Genomic DNA, 27,276 nt, shown 5'->3' on the forward strand with positions numbered 1-27,276 from the left:
TGGACTTATGTGGTAATTTTGCAGCTGCCTGGGAAGATGTGCTGTATGAAACCCCTCTTTGGGCAAAAGCTGCTTTGGAATTTTGACCAAATCCACACCCAAGCATTTGCTCCTCTCAGACAACAATTTTCTTAGGGCTGCTGTGGCTTTTCTGGTGCGTGATGCCAAAATTTTGCTGGTTTTCTCCTTGCTGGTTTTGCCTTCTGCCATCAATAACAGCTCTTGGCAGAGCTTTAGAAACCTGACAAATTGTTGGCTATAAAACAGATTTGCCCACGGATGAAATATCTTTGTGGCCAAACCCTCCCTCCTATAAATCAGGAGCACCAGTGCTTGTTTAAGTGACAAATTTTAGAACCCAGCGGGGGAAAATGAAGTCACTGACTGATGGCAAAGCACTCGTTCCTCTGCTTTTCATCCCAGGAATTCCAGGTGGGTACCCAGCACCCCAAAGAGCCCAGCAAGCCCTGAAGGGAGGCCTTGAAAGGCTCACAGGGAGGGAAAAGGCTCAGAATAATTTGCTGCTGTTTGTGAGGAGCGCTGGAGATGACAGCAGTGATTGCCTTAATGAGGCAATTAAGGGCCAGGAAATCGGGGTGGGCTGGGGCTGCCAATTGTGCAGCCCCTACTGGGAAAGGGCATCCCAAACCAGTAAGAAAGGGGCTCCCAAACCAGTAAGAGCCTGGCTGGGCTGCTGGGGCAGCAGAGGAGCTCTGGGAGAGGAGATAATTCACCAAGCTGAGTGTTCTGACCACGGTAATTATCTTTGTTACTTTGGGTAATTATTTTTTTACTGAGGTTGGACCAGCTCTGGTCCCCAACCCTCTGGAAAGAGCAGAGGTGGAGCTGGAGGAGTGGGAATTGTTTAAAAAGAAGAGTATATGGCTCCTGTGGCAGCAGCGCTGAATTCCCTGGCTGTTGGCACCGCCAGCCACAGCATTTTTTAAATGGAAATATGCTCCACCTGGGATGTTTCTTTGTGCTTTCCAATAGCATTGAAAACAAATTAGTAGAAATTTGGGGTTTGTTTGGGGTTGTGGCCCATCCCAGTCAGGATCTGATCAGTGCCCAGCACTGGGGTTTCCCTGAGCTAATTCCAGTCTAGCAGCTCTGGTTGAACTGGAACATTTCTTGTAAAAAAAAAAAACAAACCCCAAAACACTCGGCCTTGTGTTAAAGACCTCTGGCAGTGGAGCAGCCCCGAGAACCTTTGGTAATTTTCTTCAGTCATTAATTATTCACAGCTTTGCTTCAAGAGCTGCTTTTTCCTCTGTGGCTCTGGCACTTTTCCCCTCGTAACCCCTGGAAATGGATGTGTGTTCCTGTGTGGATGAAGTGCTTGCTCGGGCAGGTTCTGTTATCCTTTCTGGCTCCTTAAACTGTGATCAAAGTGCCCCTGCCACCCTCTTTGATAAACCAAGTGCTCTGAGCCCTGCAGATCCGTGCTGCTGCTGCTTTCTCATCCCTCCATCTGCTTTGGCAGCTTTTCCCTCCGCACTCTGCAGTGAGGGATCAGGGAGAGCTGCTCAGGGAAATCTTTTAAAGGGCTGGGGTTTAAAGCCTCAGAACTGTCCAGACCCTTCACCTGTGGGAGGTGAAGAATTGGCCATTCTGGCTTTCTCTCACTAATTTGCTGAAAGGCTTTTCACCAAAATTTAAATCCTTTCCACCTTTTTACTGAGGACAGCGATTTTCCTGCAGCTCAGGCCCACGTCAGGGCTAATTTCACTTTGAGTACCCAAGAGTTTTGACACAAATACTTTTAATGTTTATAAGAAATATTTTTGTTTCAGCTGAAATCACTTGCACACTTTGAATTTGTGGATCATTTACATTTGAGATGGATACATTTTTGGAAAGGTAAATTCCAGTCTGAGGTGAGCGACTCCAAAGGGTGGGAAGGGACCCCAAAACCCAGCCAGTGCCACCCCTGCCATGGGATTTTCCTGTCATGATCCAGGAGTTTTCCACATTGCCCAGAGTCTGAAGGTGTCCATGATCTCCCAGTACAGCAGGGTTTTTACTCACCTGGGAAATGGAGGCTGATCCCATAAGGAAGAGGAATTCCCTCTGGATGTCTTTGGCTTGGCTCTGCTCTTTTCCTCATTTCCTGCTGGCTTTTCCCTGTTTTCCCTTTCCAGCTCTTTCCTTATTTCCTTTTCCAGCTCTTTCCCCCAGTGTCTTGGATCAGGTGCCCAGTCCCTCCTGTTCTTGTTTTCCACTAAAATAACTCCTTATTCTCGGGGGGGAAATCCTGGAGTGCTGCAATTCAAGCCTTGTTCCAGACACAATCTTTGGTCTGCTGTGCAAAAATTGAACATCTCGTGTAAAACTTCATTTGGGGGACTCCACAAACTGTACAGGAGATGGAAAAATGCAGGATGGATGGGCTGCTAGCTCAGGCTAAACACTGCTGCTGTGTGCTGAGGCAGAATGTGCCTGGGTGGTGCTTGATTTACCAGGGAGCACAGCAGGTATTCTGGGCATAAAACGGGGTAATTTACCCCAAACTGGGTTAAATTCCCTCTGGGAAAGGGGAGAATTTAAATGGGATATTGGGCAGGGGCTGGGCTGGAATTCCCAAAGCAGCTGTGGCTGTAATTTACCCCAAATTGGGGTAAATTTGGGGTAAATTAAATGGGGTAATTTACCCCAAAGCTGGACAAACAGAGAACATTCTTCTCAGGCACTTCATCCTTAAATCAGGGTATGGTGTCCATTGCATAGTGCAGGGCTGCAGATGGGCTCAGAACAAGTGAGAAGCATCAAAATGCAACAACAAGGAGGCAAAACAATCTTGGTTGTGTTTCCTGCTCTTACGATTATGAAGAATCAGCTGAAGGCCACTGGACACAATCCTGAGAAACTTCAGCTTTATCAAAAGCTCTTTCCAGACAGCTTTTCCATTAAATGAAGCCTCTCCTTACCTCTGTGATTTGTTTGGCCTCAATCACTGAAGGTGTCAATTGTCTGAAGGAGCGTGGAATCAGGGAGTTAATTTTGTGTTTAAGAAGAGAATTTCTGCCAGGACATGAATATTTAAGATTTATTTGTCATAAGAAGCACAGAATTCTGTGTTTTCAGTGGCTGCAGGAGGATTGATGAAGATCATTCCCGCTTTGATGCAGGAATTGTGTTTTTGTCATGTTTGAATGAGGCTTGCTGCAGTGGCACTGGGATTTCTGTGAGCTGTAGGGACAGATATGAGAGCAATACACCATTTTTTTGCTTGTTTTTCATTAAATAACTACTAGGAAGCACAGAAGGAGATTTACAGTAGTCAAATGAGATGTGCTGTAATGTAGCATTGAATTAATTCCGCTGTAATGATGCTTTGCTGTGCCATTTGCTCTGTGACATTCCCACAAAGCTGCTGCTCTTAACAAGAAACCCGAGTGCCCTTCAGCTAATTCCTGCAAATCCTCTCATTTCCTCATTAAGGCTTCTTTTTTTTTTTAATTTTGCCTTCAACGTGACAAGTTGATCTGAGGGCTGGAGCACCTCTGCTATGAGGGAAACGTGGGAGAGCTGGGATGGTGCAGCTGCAGAGGAGAAGCTCTGGGCTGGCTGTGGCCTTTCAGCAGCTGAAGGAGCCAACAAGAAACGTGGAGAGGGATTTGGGACAAGGGGCAGAGGGACAGGACACAGGGAATGGCTTCCCTCTGGGAAAGGGGAGGTTTAAATGGGATATTGGGGAGGGGCTGGGCTGGAATTCCCAGAGCAGCTGTGGCTGCCCCGGGATCCCTGGCAGTGCCCAAGGCCAGGCTGGGGCTGGGAGCAGCCTTGGAAGGGTCGGTGTGGCCATGATGTTTTCTGAAAAAGCCTTTCCTTGGGATTGTTCCTCCTGAGAAGCTGAGAGGCCTCAGGAACAAAATGTACCCAATGGTTATCTGCTGCTGTGGGATGCAACAGGTGCAGCTGGGATTGGGCTCATGTGCTTGTTTCTAATTCATGGCCAATCACAGCCCAGCTGGCTCGGACTCTCTGTCCCAGACACAAACCTTTGTTATTCATTCCTTCTTCTTCTATTCTTAGCCAGCCTTCTGATGAAATCCTTTCTTCTATTCTTTTAGTATAGTTTTAATGTAATATATATCATAAAATAATAAATCAGCCTTGTGAAACGTGGAGTCAGATCCTGGTCTCTTCCCCCATCCTCAGACCCCTGTGAACACGGTCACAGGTCAGGGTTGGATCAAGGTGAATTCCAGGTCCCTCTGCACCCAAAGCAGGCTGTGCTTCTGGGCTAAAGCAGCTGGGAGGGTCACGCCTGCTGTTCCAGCCTGGGATTCCCATTTCTCTCCCCGGGATGCAGAGGTAGGAGCTGGATCTCTGGGCAGCATTTCCCACCAGTGCCTTAATTGCTGCAGCCAATTATCGCCAGCACTCATCACTCAGGGCCCCTCAGAGCCACCAGACTCTCCCTTCTCCTCACCTGTGTGTCTTCCTAACTCAGCTTGTTCCTCTTGGAGAAGGAGGATCTTCAAATTAGAGGAGATAAATTACACACAAACCAAGATATTTATTTATCTATCTCTGCTTGGAATGGGATCATTTACACCTGGGGTAGGCGTGGGAGGTTTTACTCTGCTCACACAGGGAGGGTTGGGAACGTGCCAGGCATGGAATCATTGAGGTTGGAAAAGACCTCCAGGAACACCAAGGCACATCCAAGTCCCCAGCCCAAATTTCCTTAAAAACCTGCTGGAGTTTCACCACGGGTGCTTCAGGAGCAGCTTTTGGATCCTCAGGGTGCCCTGGTGGGTGGCACTGAGCTGGGGGTGCCCAGGACAGGGCAGGGAGGGCACGCACACGGATTTGGGCTGGGAAAAGCCCCCAGCAGAACAAAATCTGGTCCCTGCTGCTCCATGTTTTCAGTGCTTGAAGGAAAGGTGGTCCAGCAAAGTAGTGGAGAAAGCCCAGGGGTAGAGCCTCACCCCCTATTTAGAGAAGCAATTAGGCGCCTGCAAGAGCAATTAGTGGGTAATGTGATTTCTGGATAATTGCAGAATAATTGCCCGTGTGCCAACGGTGGGTTGGGTTTCTTGTTGTTAAAGCTGTTGTAAGTTAATATGCCGCTGATGTTTGGGCTGTAGCCACAAAACACACTTTAATATCCAATTAAAATGGATAAACAGGCTTTCATCCCAGTGAAGGTGCTCGTGGCAGTTAATGGAGGGTGAGCACAAAATCCAACATTTGTTTTGGATACAAGTCTGTGACCAGGCGCGTTCTGGGGAGGGGAGCAGGCTGGTGAGGTGCCTGCTGCACCCCCACTCTGGGAAATGAGTTAATTTGGGTCTCCTGAACTCATCTTTCAGAGCTTGAGGTTATTGGAAGTGCCCAAGGCCAGGCTGGAGCAGCCTGGGACAGTGGGAGGTGTCCCTGCCATGGCAGGGCTGGCACTGGGTGGGTTTCAGTCCCTTCCCACCCAAACCATTTTGTCATATATCCAAAACTGAGGAGATGATGGCAATTCTGGGGATGGAGATCTGCCCCCCCTAATGGCTGGAATTCTGTGCTGACTCCTCGGGGAGGGCTGCACCAAACCCCTTGTGCCTTTGTACTCCATCCTCTTTTGGCAAGTGCCTTTGGCAATCAAGCTAAATCACATCTCAGATTTCCCTCTGCATTTTGTCCTGTCAGGTTTTTGCAGGGTTTGCTGTTAGGGGAAGTGTTTGATTTGATTTAAGCACGAGATAAGATAAGCACGTTGGAAATGGAGCCATCCGTGGCAGGGCTATAATTTACAAAATTGCAGCATTTTCTTTATTGAAGCTCTGAAAAATAAAGCAGCATCACAGCTCACAGCTGGTTGTTTAAGGTAAGTAGGCACAGAGTGATCAACCCAAATCACATAAACCCAACAGGAATTCACTCCCACCCTCCTGTGCTGTGAGGGAAGAGCTGAACTTTCATTGCCATTGAGGTTACTTTTGGTTTGAGCTGAACTCAAATGGTTCCAAATCACCAGAATTCTGCATCTGGAGGAAGAAAAGCCTTTTGTGTCCTGGTGGTTGTGGTGTGACCACGGGAGATGTGAAATGAGAACATTTGTGGGGTTTTCTGCTTTGTCTTGCAGGGAACTGTCTGAACTTGGATCTTCTGCCTGCAGGACCTTGGGGACTGTTGTTGTTCATTTTGTGAAGCAGCTCAGGGTGTTTGTGGCTCTCCTTCATCCTCCTCCATCATGGGATCATGGAGTTGTTTGGGCTGGGAGGGACCCCAAATCCCCCCCATTCCCACCCTGCCATGGCAGGGACACCTCCCACTGTCCCAGGTGCTCCCAGCCCCAGGGTCCAGCCTGGCCTTGGGCACTGCCAGGGATCCAGGGGCAGCCCCAGCTGCTCTGGGCACCTGTGCCAGGGCTGCCCACCCTGCCAGGGAACAATTCCCAATTCCCAATCTCCCATCCAGCCCTGCCAGGGAACAATTCCCAATTCCCAATCTCCAGCTAAATTTCCCCTCTCTCCCTTTGTGCCCATTGCTCCTTGTTCCATCAGCTCCTGCTGGAGGTCCCTGTGATCCCCCAGACCCTGGAAGGTTCTGGCAGGGCTCCCCACACCCTTCTCCTCTCCAGGTGAGCACCCCCAGCTCTCCCAGCTCCACAGGGGAGGTTTTCCAGTCCTCTTACCAACCTCATGGCCTCCTCTGGCCTTGCTCCATGTCCTCCTCATCCTGGCATCCACCAGGGAATGACAAATCCATGATCCCTTGGTGGCAGCAAGGACTCCTCACCTTTGCTGTGCCCCAAACCATCAGCTGGTCACAGGTTCTGCTCCTTCACAGGTTCTGCTCCTTCCTCCTCCCTCCTCCATTGTGATGGTGTTCACAGGGGTCTGGGGATGAGGGAAGAGACCAGGATCTGACTCCATGTTTCACAAGGCTGATTTATTATTTTATGATATATATTACATTAAAACTATACTAAAGGAATAGAAGAAAAGATTTCATCAGAAGGCTGGCTAAGAATAGAAAAGGAAAGAATGAATAACAAAGGTTTGTGTCTGGGACAGAGAGTCCGAGCCAGCTGGGCTGTGATTGGCCATGAATTAGAAACAACCCCATGAGCCCAATCCCAGCTGCACCTGTTGCATCCCACAGCAGCAGATAACCATTGGGTACATTTTGTTCCTGAGGCCTCTCAGCTTCTCAGGAGGAACAATCCCAAGGAAAGGATTTTTCAGAAAATGTGTCTGTGACACTCCACGGGAGGCTCAGGTTGGGCATTGGGGAGAATTTTGTCCCTGGCACTGTGGTCGAGCCCTGGCTGCAGTGCCCATCCCTGGGGGGTTTCACAGCCCTTGGGCACAAGGGGCAGGGCTGGGAATGGTTGGTTGGACTCTGAGATCTTCTCCAGCCTTAACAACTCCGTGATTCATAAGGAATCCCCAAAGTTCCCAAGTGCCACCTGCTCCCCGCCCGTGTCTGTGGGAAATGCTCAGATTTCCTCAGCCAGTCTCCAAACAAAGCCATCAAACTCCTCGGCCTCCCGGGCAAAGCAGTAACCCCAGATTTTGACAATCTGTTTTTCTGCAGGCAGGAAATTATTTTTCAATGAATTTTCACATAACTCGAAGTAATTGGAGGTTTAATATTTGCAATATTTTTACATTTGCTTTCTACGAGTATTTAAATATTTGCTCATAAAATAAATTCTTTCACCACACTAATGAAAATCTAAGGACCCAATAGTCACATTCATTATTAGAGGCAGTAAATCACCTCTGGTGAGTTCAGTTTTACTTCCAATATAAATGCAGATTTATGAGCTTTCCTGTTGCATGATTTATTTGCATGATTTTTTTTCTTTCCCAGGAAGACTATTTCCCTCTTCCTAAACATCCAATATACATGAAAAGGGATTTAAGTGCTGAGGAATTATTTAAAAAAAAAAAAAAAAGTAAAAAATAAAAAAACCAAGTTGCTGCTTTTTCCACTGGACAGCTCGGGTAAGAATTTGAAGCTGATGTTTTGATGGGAATTTTGTGTGGGAGGAAATGGTGGCTTGTGGAATAAGATGAGACATTTGTGTGTGTGCTGCTGCTTTTACTGCTGGGTTATTGACTTCAGAGCATGTTTCGAGCAGTATTGAATTTGCAGCAGTAAAACACTTCACATTGCCGAACATTTGTGTTTAATAAATTGCTTTTTATGGAAGCAGGAGCCTGTATTTACCAATTGCTTTCTGGAACCTGTGGGATATTTCATCATTCCGCAGAGAACTACCTGAAAACTTTTAGTTTCTGAGTGAGACCAGCCAGTCTCATTTGTTCTGAGGCTGAGGAAAGATGTACAAGGGAAAATCTGTGCCACAGGAGCCTCTTAGGAAATATTAGAGGAGAGAAATACATTTATGGGGATGGAAGGAGGGAGAGAACAGCGTTAACATCCAGCTGCTAATGGACTGTGTGGCATCCACCACTTCCAGGAGTTCTTAATGGCCTTTGTGACTGAGAAAAGCAACATTCACCGAGGTTTAATAAATTTTTTAGCTTTCTAAGCGAGGCTGGCAGCTCCAAAGAGCGACATTTTCACCAGCCCATTAATGCCTCCTGAATTTTCTACATTGCAACCTTCTGCCTGCCAGTTCGTGCCTCTTCATCTGCACTAATTAAGCAGCATTTCCATCCAGTGTCTTTGATTTGCACCCGAGGATCTCTCCACTTCTATTTTAGTGCCATTTTGTTCCCTTGAATGCCTCTGATGTCACCAGCCGGGGCTGCCCTATTCCAGGACATGAATTTTTCACCAAGTCCTACACCTTCATTTTTGGGCGGGGGGAGAGGGAAAAAGGGGGCATGAATACAAAATGACTCCTCTATTCACTTCAAAGGCTATTTGGGCCGCTTCAAAGGGTTCCTTTGCCACAGAGAAATCATGTTTTTTGAAAACACTTTAAAAAAAATGAAAGGCAGAAAGCAACTTTGTGCTGAGAGAATTCCTCCTCGGACGACTCGAGCAGTGCTGGGCAGTGGTGATTTCGGTGTGCTCAGAGGACTTAATCATCCTGTGGGCTTTGATTGGTGCCTCCAGGCTCCTCATCTCTATAACTACATTTAAATTAAAAATAAGGCAAAACGTTTTGCTGCGCCGCGTCCCTCGCGCTCCCTGTTTAGCATTCTCCCGCTGTCCCCGGGATTGCAGCAGGAAACCTCAATTTATCTGTTTGCCCTTGTGGGATGTCTGCTTAAACATCCTTCTGTGGGATTTAAGAGGCCTGATCTGCCTGTGATTCCAGCCCTGGTAATTCTGTTTAATGTTGTTTAATTCTTGCAGCAGAGCCACGGGTGAAGTGCTGTGACCGTGTTCACAGGGGTTCTTGGATGAGGGAAGAGACGAGGATCTGACTCCATGTTTCACAAGGCTGATTTATTATTTTATGATATATATTACATTAAAACTATACTAAAAGAATAGAAGAAAAGGTTTCATCAGAAGGCTGGCTAAGAATAGAATAGGAAGGAATGATCACAAAGGTTTGTGTCTGGGACAGAGAGTCCGAGGCAGCTGGGCTGTGATTGGCCATGAATTAGAAACAACCCCATGAGCCCAATCCCAGCTGCACCTGTTGCATCCCACAGCAGCAGATAACCATTGGGTACATTTTGTTCCTCTCAGCTTCTCAGGAGGAAAATTCCTAAGGAAAGGATTTTTCATAAAAGATGTGTGTGACAAAGTGCGGCGTCAGCCACTCGTGTCCCTTGGTGACACCAGGGTTGTGAGAGGAGGGAAAAGGGCTTCACGTGGCACTGCCTGGAATGGCTGCTTGATATTGCTGGGATTTAATGAGCTTGGAGTGAGCGAGGAGGGAGTTGTTAACAACAGTCCCACTTTCCTCCTCCTGGCTGTCTCCAGGAGCTCGCGGCTGGAGGGAATTCCCAGGAGAAATGAGCGGCTCTGGGGGCTGTGGGTGCACAGAGCTGCTCTGGGCTCCCTGAAGGGACACCCAGGGGAAATCTGGCTGCTATTGACGGGAAAGAGATGGAGATTTTGATTGGGAAAAGTTCTGGGGTTTTCAATTTTTTGTTTTCTTACTTTTTCCTCCCTCAGGAATTGTGCTCCCATGCTTTGTTTCTCACTCTGAGAAGCTGAGTTGTTGAACACCAACTGAATTGTGTTCCTCACTAGCAATCCACATTGCAAAAATGGCTTTTAATTTTTTATTTTTTTTCTGTGTGTGTGAGTTTCCAAATATAGAGAATTCTGGATTATTTCAGGCGAGATGATGGTGCCTAGAAGTGAAATTTGGATCTCCTGGCTTCCAGAACAAGGTGGTTTTCTTGAGAATGGTAAGCCCCTGAAATGCTGAAATATGGCTAAATTAAAAAAAAGGTAAATTTAGATGGGATATTGGGCAGGAATCCTTCCCTGGCAGGGTGGGCAGCCCTGGCACAGGTGCCCAGAGCAGCTGGGGCTGCCCCTGCATCCCTGGCAGTGCCCAAGGCCAGGCTGGACACTGGGGCTGGGAGCACCTGGGACAGTGGGACGTGTCCCTGCCATGGCTGGGGCTGGCACTGGGGGGGATTTGAGGTCCCTTCCAACCCAAACCATTCCATGATTCTCTGCTGCTGCACTTGAGCAGATCAGAGTGGAAAGTGCAAATATATTTATTTTTAGATGCCACTCTCTGGTTGATTTCAAGCTGGGAATTCTCCTTTTATGCCCTGGCTCTGGGGCAGCTGGGTACCTGGAGCTCTACACCCAAACCAACACTTCCCTGGAACAGGAGCCATTCCAGAGGTCAGAACAGCAGTAAAATTCCTTTCGGCCACGTGTAGGGTGTAAATTCAGCCCTCAGACATGAAACAGGTGTAGATTAGAAATACTGACCTTTGTAACAAGAAGCAGATTTTGCCTTCTGAGGTTTGAATTTGTGAATAAAGTTCTGGAATGGCTGCCCAGGGAGGTGGTGGAGTCACCATCCCTTGATGTGTTTAAAAAAAGACTGGATGTGGCACTTGGTGCCATGATCGAGTTGAGGTGTTAGAACATGGGTTGGACTCGATGATCTTGAAGGTCTCTTCCAACCTAGAAATTCTGTGATTCTGTGAATAGTCCAGGATTAGAAATGATAATGGGGAAAGTTCATTTTGGAAGAAGACAGGTGGCTCTTGGATAAGTTGTTGAAATTGTTATTATTGATTGTTGTTGGATATTCTTCTTGTTTTCCTTCCATTTACAACTTGAGAAAAAATGTTTTAAAAAAAGCTTCTTCTTTTCTTCTTTTGGCTGACAGCGGCATTTCCAGAGAAGCCTCCAAGAATTTGGTTTGGAGTTGGATAAGATCCATTTTATGGGAAAAAGAGCACATGAACTTGACATTTCTGAATTCTCCTGAGCTTTAGCCCACCCCAAACACATCTTCCCGAGGCCCTGGCTGTGTGGGAGCAGCACAGCTGAGTTGTCTGAGACAGAGCCTTCACTCCCACCAGTTAAAACCTTTCCTGCTCCCCTTGCTCTGTTGTTTTGAGGAGCTGTTCTGTGGAGGGGGGGTTAATTCACAGAATTCCCACACTGACCAGGTTGGGAGAGACCTCCAAGACCATCGAGTCCAGCCCAGCCCCAGCACCCCAACCAAACCCTGGCACCCAGTGCCACATCCAGGCTTTGTTAAACACACCCAGGGATGGGGACTCCAGCACCTCCCTGGGCAGCCATTCCAGAACTTTATCACCCTTTCTGTGAAAAACTTTTTCCAATATCCAACCTGTATTTCCCTTGGTGCAGCTGGAGACTTTTCTCCCATCCCTGATCCCTCCCCTTATATCCCAACGACTGGACACCTGAGAAAAGGAGCTGCTGAGCCTTTCAGAGGAGGATCCTGGGCTCTGGGGATGCTGAGCCTTTTTAGGAGGGGGATCCTGGGCTCTGGGCAGGCTCTGGGGATGCTGAGCCTTTTTAGGAGAGGGATCCTGGGCTCTGGGCAGGCTGTGAGGATGCTGAGCCTTTTCAGGAGAGGGATCCTGAGCTCTGGGCAGGCTCTGGGGATGCTGAGCCTTTTTAGGAGGGGAATCCTGAGCTCTGGAAAGGCTCTGGGGGTGATGAGCCTTTCTGGGAGAGGGATCCTGGGCTCTGGAAAGGCTGTGAGGATGCTGAGCCTTTTAGGAGAGGGATCCTGGGCTCTGGGCAGGCTCTGGGGATGCTGAGCCTTTTTAGGAGGGGGATCCTGGGCTCTGGGGGTGATGAGGGATGCCTGGCTCTGCTTTCCCAGCCCTTTTCCCAGAGAACCAGCAGCAGCTTGGCCGTAATTGCTCACTGCTCTCCGTTAGTGCCTCTCCCTCCTGGCAGCTCTTTAATAGTTTACATCTCTCGGGGTTGGAAATTACTGGTTTAATTAAAACAATTTGTTTCAAATGGGGCTCCCAAATCCCCACATGATGTTTCAGGAGCCTTGGGCGAAGAGCTGGAAATGGAGAGGAGAAATTGTTGGGAGGGTTTAGAGTGAGGCTGGAAGGAGGAGTTGGGATTTTTGTGTAATTTTTGAGGCCTGGACTGGCAGTGGGGGAGAGAAAATTGTGTAGGACTGAGGTTTTGTCTCCCAAATATTAAATTAATTCACCATGGGCAAGCCTTTGGTTTGGGCAATGCTGTCAGGCACAGGGTGGGATTTTGGGGAGTCCTGTGCAGGGTCAGGAGCTGGACTGGATGATCCCTGTGGGTCCCAGCTCAGGATTTTCCACAATTCTGTGAGGTTTAGTTGAATCTTGTTTGTTTTGTGATTGAGAGAAGATATTCTTTTCTGGTGAAGGAAGGGAGAGAGCCCAAAATAGGGACCTTGGACACCCGAGTGGCACAAAAATGCACCTTGGAATTGGGGTTGGAGGGGAAACAGCCACGAGCGGTGTGCACAGGTGGGAGGTGAAGGTGCCAGTGCCAGGTGGGAGAACTCCTGGAATATCCTGAGCTGGAAGGGACCCACACAGACCACAGAGTCCAGCTCCAGTGTGGATCAAGCCCGGGTTTACTCTAGGATGCTCTCCCTCTGCACCCATGGAGAGCCTCAAGGCCTTGGGGCTTGGCTTTGCTCTTAGCTGGCAGGAATTTTATTGTTATTTATAATAATATTTCAAAACATTTTCCTTCAACTTTGCTACTCTGGGTCTTTCACCACGTTCTGTGTCACTGGCACAGGTGCCCAGAGCAGCTGTGGCTGCCCCTGGATCCCTGGCAGTGCCCAAGGGATGTGGGACAGGACAGGGGTGGGATTTAGGGATGGATTTCCATGTCCCTTCCCACCCACACCAGTCTGGGATTCTGGGATCTGCTTCCCTTGGAGCAATGCTATTGCCAGAGGGCACAAACCTCATGAGCCACGAGCCTTTCCCCTTCTGGATACTGAATTGTTTTCCCAACAAAGAACCAGTTCATTCTTGGATTCCAAGGAAAACACACAGCGAGGCTCAGAGCTCCTGTTGGCGCTGCCTCTGCTTTTCCAGGTTTTCCCTGCTCTCCCACTCCCTGCAGCCCTCAACAAGTTTCCCTTTCCTTCCACCTGCAGATGGGAGCTCATTATGGGGATTTGTCAGACACTTCCAGCATTTTTAGCAGGAGCACAACAACAAATGCACTGCATTTACATGGTTTCCTTGTTAGCTCTTTTTTTTTTCCCCCTGACAAGTGAATCTCAAATTCCAGTTGTTTTAAATGCAGCCTGGCTTCAGAACATCTTGTAAATTATGATTTCCTTCATGTACTCGTTCTTCATTTTCCTCCCAGACAGGTTCCGGAGGCAGCCTGGGAAAACACAACCTGGAGAATGAGTTGTTTTGGGTAGAGAATGGGTTTTGCCAGGATTTATGTTGCCTTTATGGAGACACAAGGAATTCTTCTGACAATTTAAGTCCCTACACTGAAGTAAGTTGTTTTTTGGCTTTTTTTCTTTTTTCTTCCTTCCAGTGCTGACGGTAATTTAGACAGAAAGCACAGAGATTCTCAAGTCTGCTTCGCTGAACTTGTTGTGTGATGGGTTTTGTGCCAATAGGGAGAATAATATCCAAGGAAAATTGCAGATATCCATCCCTGGCAGTGCCCAAGGCCAGTTTGGGCAGGGCTTTGAGCACCTGGGACAGGGGGAGGTGTCCCTGCCATGGCAGGGGTGGCACTGGGTGGGATTTAGGTCCCTTTAGGTCCCTCTCAGCCCAAACCATTCCTTATTTTTAGGATCCTAAGCTCTCAATCTCAGTCCTGAGCAGTTTCATGGAATATCTGTCGAACTACAAACCCATTTTTCCCTGAGGACGTTTTAATTGGCTTTGAAATTTTTGAGTGCTGGTAAAGATTGAGATAAAATCGAATGTCAGAGGTGGAAAAGCTGCTGCAAATAAAGGTCAAACCAGGTCAGGGCATGATGAGAAATTTAGGAAATTTGGCATGGAAGCCACAATGACAGATGGAAATTCCTCCAATAATCTTAGATAGCAGGTAATGGATCAGGACCATTTGGAATGACACTGAGCCTGAGGAAGCACATGGGTTTTCCCAGTGGACCCATGATAAAATAAAGAATTTTTTTCATGATGTTATACAAACAAGAAAACCAAACCAAGCTTTCTATGCAGCAAGAAGTGTTTTGTGTTTCTCAGTGCTGGTTTCAGTGCTGGTTGGTATAAAAACTTACTTTGAAGCTCTTGGAATTTAATTTCCATAGGAAAAAAGCTGCTTTCTTCAGAGCAACAATCCAGCAACAAACAAGCAGCAATCCTGTAAAATTAATGGGCTTAATTAAAATGTACATGGATTGGGGAAGGATCCACAAGCATAACAGAGATTTACTCTCTCATACCCGACTGAATAAATTTCCATGAATTTCCTGGGAGATTTTTAAGGCATTTTATGACCTTGTTTATAAAAGGAAACTTGGGATTTCGAACTTGATTAGTTTTAAGAAAATACTGGAAAGAGCATCTCCTAATGTTTGGTAAAGCATTTCTTATTATCTTTAGGAGATTATTATCTTTCTAAATAAATATAAAGCAGAACTCACAGATTCTGCATTTGTGATTCAAAACAAAGATAATTTTTTTCAGTAATTTTTAATAATAATTTGCAATTTACAGTTAATTGTTGTGACTGGCTTTGGCTGAGAGCTCTCACTTGTGTCTGGTTGGCTTGAGCGGGGAAAAGCCATTCCCTGTTCCCAGTTCCTTCCTGCTGGCTTTTCCAGCCTGCCAAAATGTCCTGGATCTGTGTGGGTGCCAGCCCCTGGGGTTGTTCCTGGGAATCTGGTGGTGCCAGGGACTGGAATCTGTGCCCGCTTCCCTTCTGCACCAACCCCCCAGAACCTGGGCAGAGGAGCCTCAGGGGGAACCTTTGCTTCTCCAGGGAACTCCTGGAGCAGAGGGAACGGCCCCAGGCTGGGCCAGGGCGGCTCAGGGTGGGCACAGCAGGAATTTCCCCATGGAAAGGGGGCTCAGGAAGTGCCCAGGGAGGGTTGCAGTGCCCATCCCTGCAGGTGGCACCTGGGGGTGGCACTCAGAGCTGGGGACAGGGTGGGGTTGTCACCAGTTGGCTGGACTCGATGGGCTGGCAGCTTTCTCAGTGATCCTGTGGTGCAGCTCCAGCTGCAGAGCAGCAATTTAAGCTCTGATGTGTTTGGTTTTCCATCCAAGACCTGGGAAATGGGGCTTTTGGCTTCCTGGAGCCAATCAGAACTGTTGCTGCAATTTTAATTTTTGTTGGGATTTTCTCTATGGGATTTATTTGGGTGCGTTTTTTTTTCTCTGCAGGATTTTTTTTTTATCTCTGTGGGATTTATTTGGGTGTTTTTCTGTGCTGTTTTGTTTTGTGGGGTTTGGTCTGTGTTTTGTGGGGTTTGGTTTGTGTTTTGTGGGGCTTGGTTTGTGTTTTGTGGGGCTTGGTTTGTGTTTTGTGGTTTTTTTGGGTTTGGTTCGTGTTTTGTGGGGTTTGGTCTGTGTTTTGTGGGGTTTGGTTCATGTTTTGTGTTTTGTGGGGTTTGGTCAGTTTGGTCTGCAGCTGGCGCCTCCTGCCTGGCACCAGGTTGGGCACTGGGAATAATTCATGTGGGAACAATAATTCCATTGGGAATAATAATTCCTGTGGGAATAATTCCATTGGGAATAATTCCTGTGGGATTAACTCCTGTGGGAATGATTCCATTAGGAATAATAATTCCTGTGGGAATGATTCCATGGGCAATAATCCCTGTGGAAATAATCCCTGTGGAAATAATTCCATTGGCAATAATTCCTGTGGGAATAATTCCTGTGGGAATAATCCCATCAGCAATAGCTCCATCAGCAATAATTCCTGTGGGGATAATAATTCCATCAGGAATAATTCCATTGGGAATAATTTTTGTGGGAATAATAATTCTTGTGGGAATAATAATAATTCCTGTGGGAATAATCCCATCAGCAATGCTTCCATCAGCAATAATTCCTGTGGGAATAGTAATTCCATCAGGAATAATTCCATTTGGAATAATTTTTGTGGGAATAATAATTCTTGTGGGAATAATAATTCTTGTGGGAATAATAATAATTCCTGTGGGAATAATCCCATCAGCAATAGCTCCATCAGCAATAATTCCTGTGGGGATAATGATTCCATCATGAATAATTCCACTGGGGATAATTCCATCCCCTGATGCGAGGCAGGGCTGGTGGGAGGACACCTGGCCCTGGCTTTTCTCAGCTGATGGAGCCCATGGGAGCAGGAGCAGGGAGAGGGCCCCCGCCCTCCTCCCACCAGGCTCAGGTGGTGGCAAGGATCCTTTTCTGGGGGGATCAAGGAGCTCAATCCTGACCATTCCTGGCTGGAAACCCCCTGCCCAGGCTGCTGGAGGAGCTGCAGCTCCTCAGCCCATGTTTCAATTCAACAAGAAAACCAACAAAAAGCCCCATTCTGGGTAATTTCAGACTATTTACTTTTCCAATTTGGCTACTGAACTGAAAAATCAATTGTTTCTACAGCTCTGCTGGAGATCCTGGGCTGAGCTCTCCATTTGTCTGCCAGGGTTGGAGTGAAAACATTTCTGAGGCTGTGGAGTAAATCAGCTGCTGTTGTATTTTCCATGCTGCATCCCCAGGCTTTGGACCAAATTGCCTTGTTTAGCTGGCCCTTGCTGGGATCAAATATCCCCAGAAAATGAGATTTGAATTCTGGGAACTGGAGTCCCTTCCAACCCAACCATGCCATGAATTTTACAGCGTGCAGCTCATGCTGAAATCCCTTACTGGAGCCACCAGCCCTAGGGGCTGTCAGAATAAAACAGGTCTTTTCCACCAGATGCTTCATAATAATCATTGTAAATAACAAGGAGCTCCTCTGGTGGGCGTTTCCAAGCCCAGTTTCTCCAGGGGCAGTTCAGGGAGAGCACCTTCCTGCAAAGGTACAGACAGCAAATGTGTGGGCTGAAATCTCAGCCTGAGAGGAGAAACACCAGGAACTCTGACTGCTGAGAGGCTCTCAGAAACCCTCTGGGAAGGGGAGATTGTCATCCCTGGGATTTTTTTTGGTGGTTTGGGTTTTTTTTGGGGTTTTTTTGGGGTTTTTTTTGTGGTTTTTTTTTTGGTTTTTGGGTTTTTTTGGGGGGGTTTGGTTTGTTTTCTGGTGTTCCAGTGTATTTGAGGCGTGGAGGTGGCAGGTTCTGAGCACTTCAGAGTTTGCATTTATAGTCGGATGGTATCCAAGGGCAGCCCTGGAACAACCTGGCTCCTTCCCATGGATAATTGCAAATGGAGTTTCCTCTGCTCAGGGGAAAGCAGAGGTCAGTGGTGAAATGAAGAAAATGAAGTTTGGGTGTTTATGGCTGGAATGAGTCTGGAAGGGGCTCCAGGTGAACTCTCCCAGCCTGGCTGCAGAGCAGGGCACTCTGGATTCTCTGCACCAGGCTTTTCTTGTGCTGGGATGGGTGCAGAAACGTGCATTGGGAATGATGATTGTGGGTTAGGAATGACAATTGTGCATTGGGAAGGACAATTGTGGGTTGGGAATGACAATTGTGGGTTGGGAATGACAATTGTGGAATGGGAATGACAATTGTGGGTCGGGAATGACAGTTGTGGAATGGGAATGACAATTGTGGGTCGGGAATGACAATTGTGGGTCAGGAATGACAATTGTGGGTCGGGAATGACAGTTGTGGAATGGGAATGACAATTGTGGGTCGGGAATGACAATTGTGGGTCGGGAATGACAGTTGTGGAATGGGAATGACAATTGTGGGTCGGGAATGACAATTGTGGGTCGGGAATGACAGTTGTGGAATGGGAATGACAATTGTGGGTCGGGAATGACAATTGTGGGTCGGGAATGACAGTTGTGGAATGGGAATGACAATTGTGGGTCGGGAATGACAATTGTGGAACCAGACTGGGTCAGTTCAGGAGGGCCTTGTGGGGGATCCCTGACTCCGCCTGGGCTGGTGGGGCTTTAACCCCTCCTCTCCCATTTCCCTTCTCCAAATCCTCCCCAGATCCTCCCAGGCTGACCCTGACCCCCCCAGTGCTCAGGGCATGGGGCGATGTCCTTTAACACCAACCCCTTCACAGAGGCTGCTGCTGGAAAACTTCTCCCCCTAAAACCACAGCCCCATCCTTTGCCTCTCTTCTGAGCAGAATAACTCTGGTGATGTCCTATGGAAGAATAACCCTGGTGATGTCCTATAACAGAATAACCCTGGTGCTGTCCTATAACAGAATAACCCTGGTGATGTCCTATAACAGAATAACCCTGGTGATGTCCTATGAAAGAATAACCCTGGTGATGTTGTTCACCAGAATAACCCTGGTGATGTCCTTTACCAGAATAACAAAATAAGCCTGGATATGTCCTTTACCAGAATAACAGAATAAGCCTGGATATGTCCTTTACTAGAATAACCCTGGTGATGTCCTATAACAGAATAACCCTGGTGATGTCCTATAACAAAATAACCCTGGATATGTCTTTTACCAGAGTAACCCTGGTGATGTCCTTATGTCCTTCACCAGAATAACAGAAGAACCCTGGTGATGTCCTTTATCAGAATAACCCTGGTGATGTCCTATAACAGAATAACACTGGTGATGTCCTTTACCAGAATAACAGAATAACCCTGGACATGTCCTTTACCAGAATAACAGAATAACCCTGGATATGTCCTTTACCAGAATAACCCTGGATATGTCCTTTACCAGAATAACCCTGGTGATGTCCTTTAACACCCACCCCTTCACAGAGGCTGCTGCTGAAAACCTCCCCCAAACCACAGCCTCATCCTTTGCCTCGCTCTCTCTGAGCAGAATAAGCCACTGGTCCTGTAGAATTCACCAGGTGAACTCCCAGCAGAGCAGCAGCCACAGCAAATGAGGCAGATATTTACATTTTTGGAGATAATCCCAAGCGAGTCAGGAGTGTGATGAGGAAGAAACTCGTGGAGAGGAAGGAAATTCAGAGAACAATATTTCTGCAGTATCAGCAGGCCCTGACTTGGTTGCATTTAAAACAAAGTCACTTCATTTGCAGTTATTTCTGCCTGCTTCCCAGCCTGTCTGCTCAGGCTGGCTGAAACACCTGATTTATTGCAGACTGCTGCGAGAGGCTGAGGAGCTTTTGGGGAGTTTGTCAGAGTTCAGATGCACTTCTTCATTGCCAGTGGTGTTATCTTTAAAGGATGAATTATGGAAAAGGGAAAGACAAAAAGAAGAAAAGGGAAAAACAAAAGGAGTGCATCAATTTGGCCGTGAAAAACAGCCCCTGGTGGCAGATAAAGCAGGTGCTGTCATGGCAGCCCGGGACAAAAGGGAGGTGTGGGGGAATGAGGGACAAAAGGGAGGTGTGGGGGAATGAGGGACTTGTCAGGGAAGGGTTTTCCATGAGGATTGCGCGGCTGATCCTCACACTCAGGGACTGATGCACACAGCCTGTCCTGAGCTGCTGCTTGTTCCCCTCACACAAAGGGCGAGTGGAGGGAAGATGGAAGGAGGGTCCTTGTTGCAAACACCTGCCAGAAATGGGGAACTGTGGTGAGTTTTGATTAATGTGTGTTAATTGATGATCCCAGCTGCGATTTTCATCAATAATGAAAATGGTGATAAAAGAGTTTGGTGTTTGTGCAGTGTCAGAGCCAGAAGTGTTGGACCCATGGTTTTCCCAGCAGTTTTTGGTTTCCTTTAGTTTGTTTTCCTGGGGGCCCTGGGCACAGAGCCCCGTGTGGAGCCAGGGCTGGGCTGGAGCTGCTCCTGAGGGGCTGCAGGGAGCAGTGCAGTGGGAATTGGATCCTCCCAGCTGCAGAACCGGCCCAGAGCTCTGCCCTGGCTGCTGGGGCCCCTGGGAGAGGCTCTCTGGGCTCTGGTGAGGAGCGAGGCCGAGCTCTGCAGTCACTGCCCCGGCTGAGGAACCTTCTCCTGCCCAGCCCCTCCTGGGGGAGCGCCCTCTGCACCCTGGTGGGCACCTGGGATGGCAGAAAATGCCAATGCCCCAAGCCCAGGGAGAAAACATCCACGGAATCACGAGCTCTGCCTGTTTTCAGGGAGATTCTCCCTGGAATCAGCCCTGGGTGCTCGGAGGCTCTGAAGGTTAAAATGACTTTACCTCATTGCCAAGCCTCCCCCAGGAGGGATCCAACCTTCTTTCCCAGCCTCCTGGGATGCCTGGGGTCATTTTTACCATTTCTGTCTGGATTGTTCTTGAGGCTGAGCCTGGAGTCTGATCTTCCAAGTGAAAATCTGGGATGTGGGCCCAGTGCCTGGGAATGGGGAGAGAGAGCATGGAGGGAACAGCGTTTGTGCAGGGGAGAGAAATGGGCCAAAGATCCTCTTTGGAATTTGGGTGGCAAAACGTGCATTTATCCTTTTCCTCCCTGCTGGAACTCCCCACCGAGCTCCCTGTGGTGGAAAAGGAGCAAACTGCATTTTTGTTCAGCTGGAAAATGCATTCCCAGCACGGGGAAGGGGAGGCTGGGAGGCTGCAGGGGGGGTTTGGAGGGGTCCCTGCCCCAGCCAGCCCAGCCTGGTGCCAGCAGATCCCTGCCCTGCTGGAGCATCCCCCCATCCCATCAGAACCGGCCTAATTGCCAGCAAAACCAAGACAAATGGGAACATGGCAGGCTGGAATGATGCTTCCCACAGCTAAACAATATTAAAAAAAAAAGAAGAAAAAAAGCCCAGCAAAGAGAGAAGTGATTCTGCCTGAAGGCACCTCAGAACAATAGACTTGGTAAATGACTTCAGACCTCAAGCTGTCCCATCTTCCCGGCCCACGGGGAATTGCTTCCCTTAAAAGCAATTAAAAGCTCCACACCAGCTGTGGCTGGGCTCTGATTTGTATTCTGCAAAGTTTTCTCGGGTTTAGTTTTTTTAAGGCTGCCTTCATTCCGTTTTCTTCCCTGTTCCCCTGCTCTGCAGGCGCTCAGGAGTGGTTGGGATTGCAGGTGGCAGCCGTGGCAGTGATGGATTTTCACCTCATTCCTGCACCAGGGCCCCTCAGTCACTCAGTGCCTGAATGTTGGTGCAGCTCCCAAGCTGAGGTTCAAAATTGATCCCTGAAGTGGGAACTTCTGCACAGCCTTGGAAATGTGGGACCCAGGGAGGAAACTTTGGCCAAGGAGAGATCTTTGTGTCCAGGCATCCCCGAGGGCAGCAGGAAAGGGGAATTGTGCCCCTGTGCCCAGGTGAGCCCCACCTGCAGAGCCCAGCCCAGGAGGGACCTGGAGCTGCTGGGGCATCCAGAGGAGGCACCAAATGCTCAGAGGATGGAGCAGCTCTGCTGGGACACCTGGGGGGCTCACCTGGACAGGAGCAGCTCCAGGGAGAGCTCAGAGCCCCTGGCAGGGCCTGAAGGGGCTCCAGGAGAGCTGCAGAGGGACTGGGGACAAGGATGGAGGGACAGGAGCCAGGGAATGGCTCCCAGTGCCAGAGGGCAGGGCTGGATGGGAGATTGGGAATTGGGAATTGTTCCCTGGCAGGGTGGGCAGCCCTGGCACAGGTGCCCAGAGCAGCTGGGGCTGCCCCTGGATCCCTGGCAGTGCCCAAGGCCAGGCTGGACACTGGGGCTGGGAGCACCTGGGACAGTGGGAGGTGTCCCTGCCATGGCAGGGCTGGCACTGGGGGGGTTTGGGGTCCCTCCCACCCAAACACCCCCACATTGATCCCTGTCCCTGTCCCCAGGTGCCACAGCCCCACATTTCTCGGACACCTCCAGGGATGTGACCCCACCACTGCCCCTCCCTGTGCCTGAGCCCTTTCCATGGAGAAATGAGGAAATTTCCCCTTCTCCAACCTCACCCCCTGGTGCAGCCTGAGGCCTTTCATCATAATCACATAATCACATTTTGGCACGGATCTGTGAGGGGAAATCCTCCCCTGGCTGCCAGGGCTGTGGTCAAGTGGCTTCATTAAAACCTGCACCATCATCCCAGGCAGGAAATTTCCCTTTCAAGAGGGAGCTCCAGTGTTTGCAGAGTGTCAAATAAACCTCGAGGACGCTCCTAATTTTTCTCCTGGGGATATATTTTAGCTAATTAAACCCCTGAAAAGGAACATCTTAAGCCTTGTCAAATTAAAGAAGGCACGAGCAGAGCTTTTCCTTTCTCAGCAAGATAGAGGGAAAAGAAAACCTCTGTAATTTTATTGTTTCTCGTTTTTTCAGGTTGAAGGTGTTGGAAGCTGCCAGAGCCACTGATTCCAATTTGTGTTTCTCCATCTGCATGGAAAATCCATCTGCTTGCAGAAATTGTATTTACACAGCCCATAATCCTGAGCAGCCTCAGATATTGGGGATTGAGGCTCTAACGACATTGGAAACCATTTTTATTAAGAGGCAGAAATTGAATTAGGTAATTATATTTATTGATGGGAAATTAAATTTAACAACTGCGAATTGCCTTAAGTCAGTGTAGCCAGATTTTCATTACTCCAAATGTGAGGAGTTGCTGCTTTGGTGGATTCTGCTCAGCTCAGGAGGGGCAGCCCGGGGTTTGGGCTGGAAAAGGGGATTTTGGATCACAGCAGTTCCCACCCCTTGCCTGTGGTTTCCTTCATGGATGAAACAAATCTGGTTTGTCTCTGAACAGCCTTTCAGAGACTGTGGAGTGCCCAGCATCCCCAGCCCAGCATCCCCAGTCAGGACACTCTGCAGGGGGGAAAACGGCCTCAGCTTCCTGCAAAAATGAGGTAAAAAGGGGAATTTTCCTGGTGTGGTGGAGCCAAGGTCATACCTGCACATCTGAGCTGTCTCCCTCTAGTTCCCTGATCAAAATTCAAAGTTGGAGTGAATTTTGTGAGCCTGGGATTTTGTGGTTTATGTTTGTGCCCCCCCAGTTCCAACTCTGAGGTTGACTTTTCCTATTCCTGATAAAACTGGATTTTGCATCACTGTCCAACAGCTCCATCACTGCCCTGGAGCTGTGACCTGTAATTCCTGCTCCAGCCACCCACCCCAGCAGCCACCAGTGGGGCAGGGACATCCCTGGAATACAAAACCCACAGGGAGGGACGGGAAACACTGAAAACAACCTGGGAACCGGGGAAAGCCAGATTCCCACCAAAAACCATTCAATCAACAGCCAGGAAGAAGGAATTCCATGTCCTCTGTAAAAATCGTCAGTTTTCCATGCCTGTAAGTTTCCCTGCATATCAGAATTTTGTTATCTCCTAAAGACAAACAACTTTCCTTCTCTTGATTCCCATTAATTCCCAGTATGACTTTTAACTTCACCTGTCCTTTCCCTTTTCATGCTCCAAGCTTCTTCCCACAGGGCACAGCTCCCATTCGCTTGTTACCAATGTTCCTTTTAAATCCATCCTCACCTCCCTGGCACTCCACTGCTTTTCTTCCTTCTTGCACTTTTTATTCCTTTTATTCCTGCCCGGACCCAGTGGCTGGGCCCAGGGAACTCATTCACAAGCTGCTCACTTCTCCCCCTGTAATTACTTCTCACTGCTGTTGTCTTTATTGAGCTGCCTGTCTTTGGGGTTATTTCAGATTTATCTATTTTAATATTTCAGCCCCTGTTTTTATAGCCTTTGGATTGTTCAGTGATCTTTGATTGCATAATTGAAATGTATTTTCCTGCCTCCTTTAAACTCCTGAATTGGCAGGCAAACTCACTTGGCTTTTCTGTTAGTCTCTTCAAGGCCTTTTGATTGATTCCAGCAAGGATCCATCTTTTCTTTTTCCTGATAGTTCCTGTTATTATCTCAATAAAACCTCCCCTGTCAGCTCAGTTGAGCAAACCCTTTCTGTACCTGTGCAAACTCAGCCAGGGTTATGATAAAGCACGTTTGGTGTAAGGAATATCATTAACTTCTTCCCTGGACCTGGATAACAGCATCCCAACCCTGCCTCCAGGCCTCTCCTGCCTCTGGCCCATGTTCAGCTGCCAGGCAGGGCTTTGCTTTTAGCTTTTGCAGCTCATTTGTACTCTGGAGAGTTATCTGGGGGATATCTTTCCCTTTTCCCTTCCCCTTTCCCCTTTCCCCTTTCCCCTTTTCCCTTTTCCCTTTCCCCCTTCCCCCTTTTCCCCTTTCCCCCTTTCCCCCTTTCCCCCTTTCCCCCTTTTCCCCTTTCCCCTTTCCCCTTTTCCCTTCCCCTTTTCCCTTCCCCTTTTCCTTTCCCCTTTCCCCTTTCCCCTTTCCCCTTTCCCCTTTCCCCTTTCCCCTTTCCCCTTCCCCCCTTTCCCCCTTCCCCCCTTCCCCCTTTCCCCCTTTCCCATTTCCCCTTTCCCCTTTCCTCATTCCTTTCCCTTCCCAGGTTATGGCCCAAATCCAGTTAAAATCCTGCAGTGTTTGGAGTCATGACCAGGGTAACCTCCAGCAGAAATAAAGTCAGGTAGCTAAGCTAATTTTTAACCAAAGGCTTAAAAAAGGAACCAAAAATGAAAATTAAATTTTAATTACTTATTCATTCCCGTGGTTTAATTATGCAGTGTTCCTGCAGCAATGAGTGTTTGACTCTGGAGTGATTGTTAATTTATGAATGTATTCTGTATTGATTTGGGAGCAGAGCTGTGTGAGCACCATCACCTTTCTCTCAGCATTTTTCCTCAGCAGGCTCGGGGTGTTTGAATTTCTTGTCTGAATTCCTGGTTCAGGAATTTATTAGAGCAAAGGCCGAGCATAATTACATTCAAATATGAAATAAAGCCAATAATTGCAATGGAGTTCGATAATGCAGCAGATGAAACGGGGCCATTGGGGTGCCTGGGAGGGGTCAGGCTTCCCAAAATGTTTGTTCTTCTGTTTTTTAGGAGTAAATTGATATCAGTGCCTGGATCAGAAATGAGGGATTTGAGTAGAGAAAGCTGGGGTTTAACTGATGGAAGAACAAAATGGTTTGGAAATTATTTGGGGGTTTTCTTTGTGTGTTTAATAATAACAATAATAACAATAACAATAATAATAATAATAATAATAATAATAATAATAATAATAATAATAACTATTATTATTACTATTACTATTATTGCTATTATTGCTATTATTGCTACTACTACTTCTGCAGGAATTTCAGTCTCCACAGCTCAAGATGCCCCACAGGCTCCCTTACTCACAGACATGGAAATATTCTCCAAGACCCTGAAAAACTCCTGGTTTTTGGGTTTTCCTGTTCTGGAATTGCTCCAATGTCCAGGCTTAAAGTGGCTTCTCTCCACAATTTTTACAAAAAAAAAAAAAAAAAAAACCAAAAAACAAACAAGCGAGAAAATTCACATAAATCCAGGGTGTGAAAAAGTGCTGAAGGCACATAACAGGAGAGAAGAATTCCTGGTGTTGGAGGAACAGTAATGGGACAGTTGTGGGGTGGTTTGTGGAGAAGGTGACAAGGTGAAGAGGCAGAGGAAGTGTTTTGGTTCTAGCACCAGCTCATTCCTCGATCCCCTGACATATGGACAAGGCCTTGCCGCACTATCTGCAGGAAATGAAATCCAGCACAGTGACCTTGGAAAGCAGAGGGAAGCAACCAAAGGAAAACAAGCAGAGGGAAACAAAACCACCCACCCTGGTTTCTTCTTGTTTTCCAACAGACAGAATTCCCTGGCTGGGTGGATCCTCATCAGGATCACTGAGCTCCAGGCGTGGTCCTGGGTGAACCATCTGGAGCTGCCCCACGTCCCTGTGCTGTTTGCAGGACACTCAGGGTACATTTTGGGGATATTTTCATTTCCCAAATCCTTGCTGCTGTTTGTTTCCTTGGATTTAAGAGGATGTCTGGAAAGCAGCTCGCTCTGATTGCAGCGTAGCAATAAACAGGATAAGTAATTAACTCCAGGCAATTTCCTCCACCATTTATTTGCTGCAGCCATCCCTCCTCTCCAAGGGGAAAAAAAATAAATAAAAAAAGTCTTGTTTTGCAGGCCATTTGGAGCACTTTTGCAGTGGGAATTTTCTCTCCTGTCCATTCTCTTTTCCCAGCCCCAGCCTCAGGAAGCAGGTGGACAATTGCCAGCCCACACCAGCTTTGAGGTGCCCTCACCCAGCTTTATTTAATCCCTTGGACCCTTGTGATTTCCACAGGAGCTTGAGATTTATGGAGACCAGCAGCCAAGTCAAAGCTGGAAGCAGAGAGAGGTTTGTGGGCAGATGGCAAAACTTGCTTCATTTTCCAGGGTGGGAATAATTCCAGGGAAAAGTGTAAAAAACCCTGCAGTCATTTCAGCTCCTCACTGTCATCGCCCTCCCCCTCAGCCCAGGCTGGGTTTTATGGCACCAACCAAAGCAGAGGACCTGGCTGGGAGTCCTGTGCTGCCACAGGCATCTTTTATGGAAAATCCTTTCCTTGGGATTGTTCCTCCTGAGAGGCTGAGAGGCCTCAGGAACAAAATGTACCCAATGGTTATCTGCTGCTGTGGGATGCAACAGGTGCAGCTGGGATTGGGCTCATGGGGTTGTTTCTAATTCATGGCCAATCACAGCCCAGCTGCCTCGGACTCTCTGTCTGAGACACAAACCTTTGTGATCATTCCTTCCTTTTCTATTCTTAGCCAGCCTTCTGATGAAATCCTTTCTTCTATTCTTTTAGTATAGTTTTAATATAATATATATCATAAAATAATAAATCAGCCTTGTGAAACATGGAGTCACATCCTGGTCTCTCCCCTCATCCTGAGGCCCCTGTGAGCATGGTCACACTGTGCAGTCAGAGTGTGACAGGGACAATAATCCTGTGTGATCCTAGACAGGGAGAGGAGGCCCATTGCCCACTCCAGGGGGGCTCCTTGCCTGAAAAAAGGAGGAATAAACCCTCCAGGAATGGCAGAGACAGTGAAGTTTCACAGCACAGAGAAGGAAATCCACTGCAGTATTTATTTTGCCCCCCAGGCTGTCCCTAGCA

At 47.9% G+C, this 27,276-nt stretch overlaps 1 long non-coding RNA gene across 2 annotated transcripts; it reads left to right on the plus strand.

Annotated features, from left to right (window-relative positions):
- The first annotated feature begins 327 nt into the window (after positions 1–327).
- Positions 328–25,288, plus strand: LOC118688603 (uncharacterized). Of its 2 annotated transcripts, XR_004980486.2 has the most exons (6): positions 328–432; positions 7,819–7,952; positions 10,188–10,292; positions 13,720–13,857; positions 22,594–22,780; positions 23,018–25,288. It is a non-coding gene; the product is annotated as an uncharacterized LOC118688603 (long non-coding RNA). The 2 variants fall into 2 exon arrangements; XR_004980485.1 differs by lacking the exon at positions 23,018–25,288 and having other exon boundaries at positions 22,594–22,833.
- Positions 25,289–27,276: the final 1,988 nt, after the last annotated feature.

Source organism: Molothrus ater, chromosome 8, assembly GCF_012460135.2.
Source record: "Molothrus ater isolate BHLD 08-10-18 breed brown headed cowbird chromosome 8, BPBGC_Mater_1.1, whole genome shotgun sequence".
Classification (NCBI taxonomy): domain Eukaryota; kingdom Metazoa; phylum Chordata; class Aves; order Passeriformes; family Icteridae; genus Molothrus; species Molothrus ater.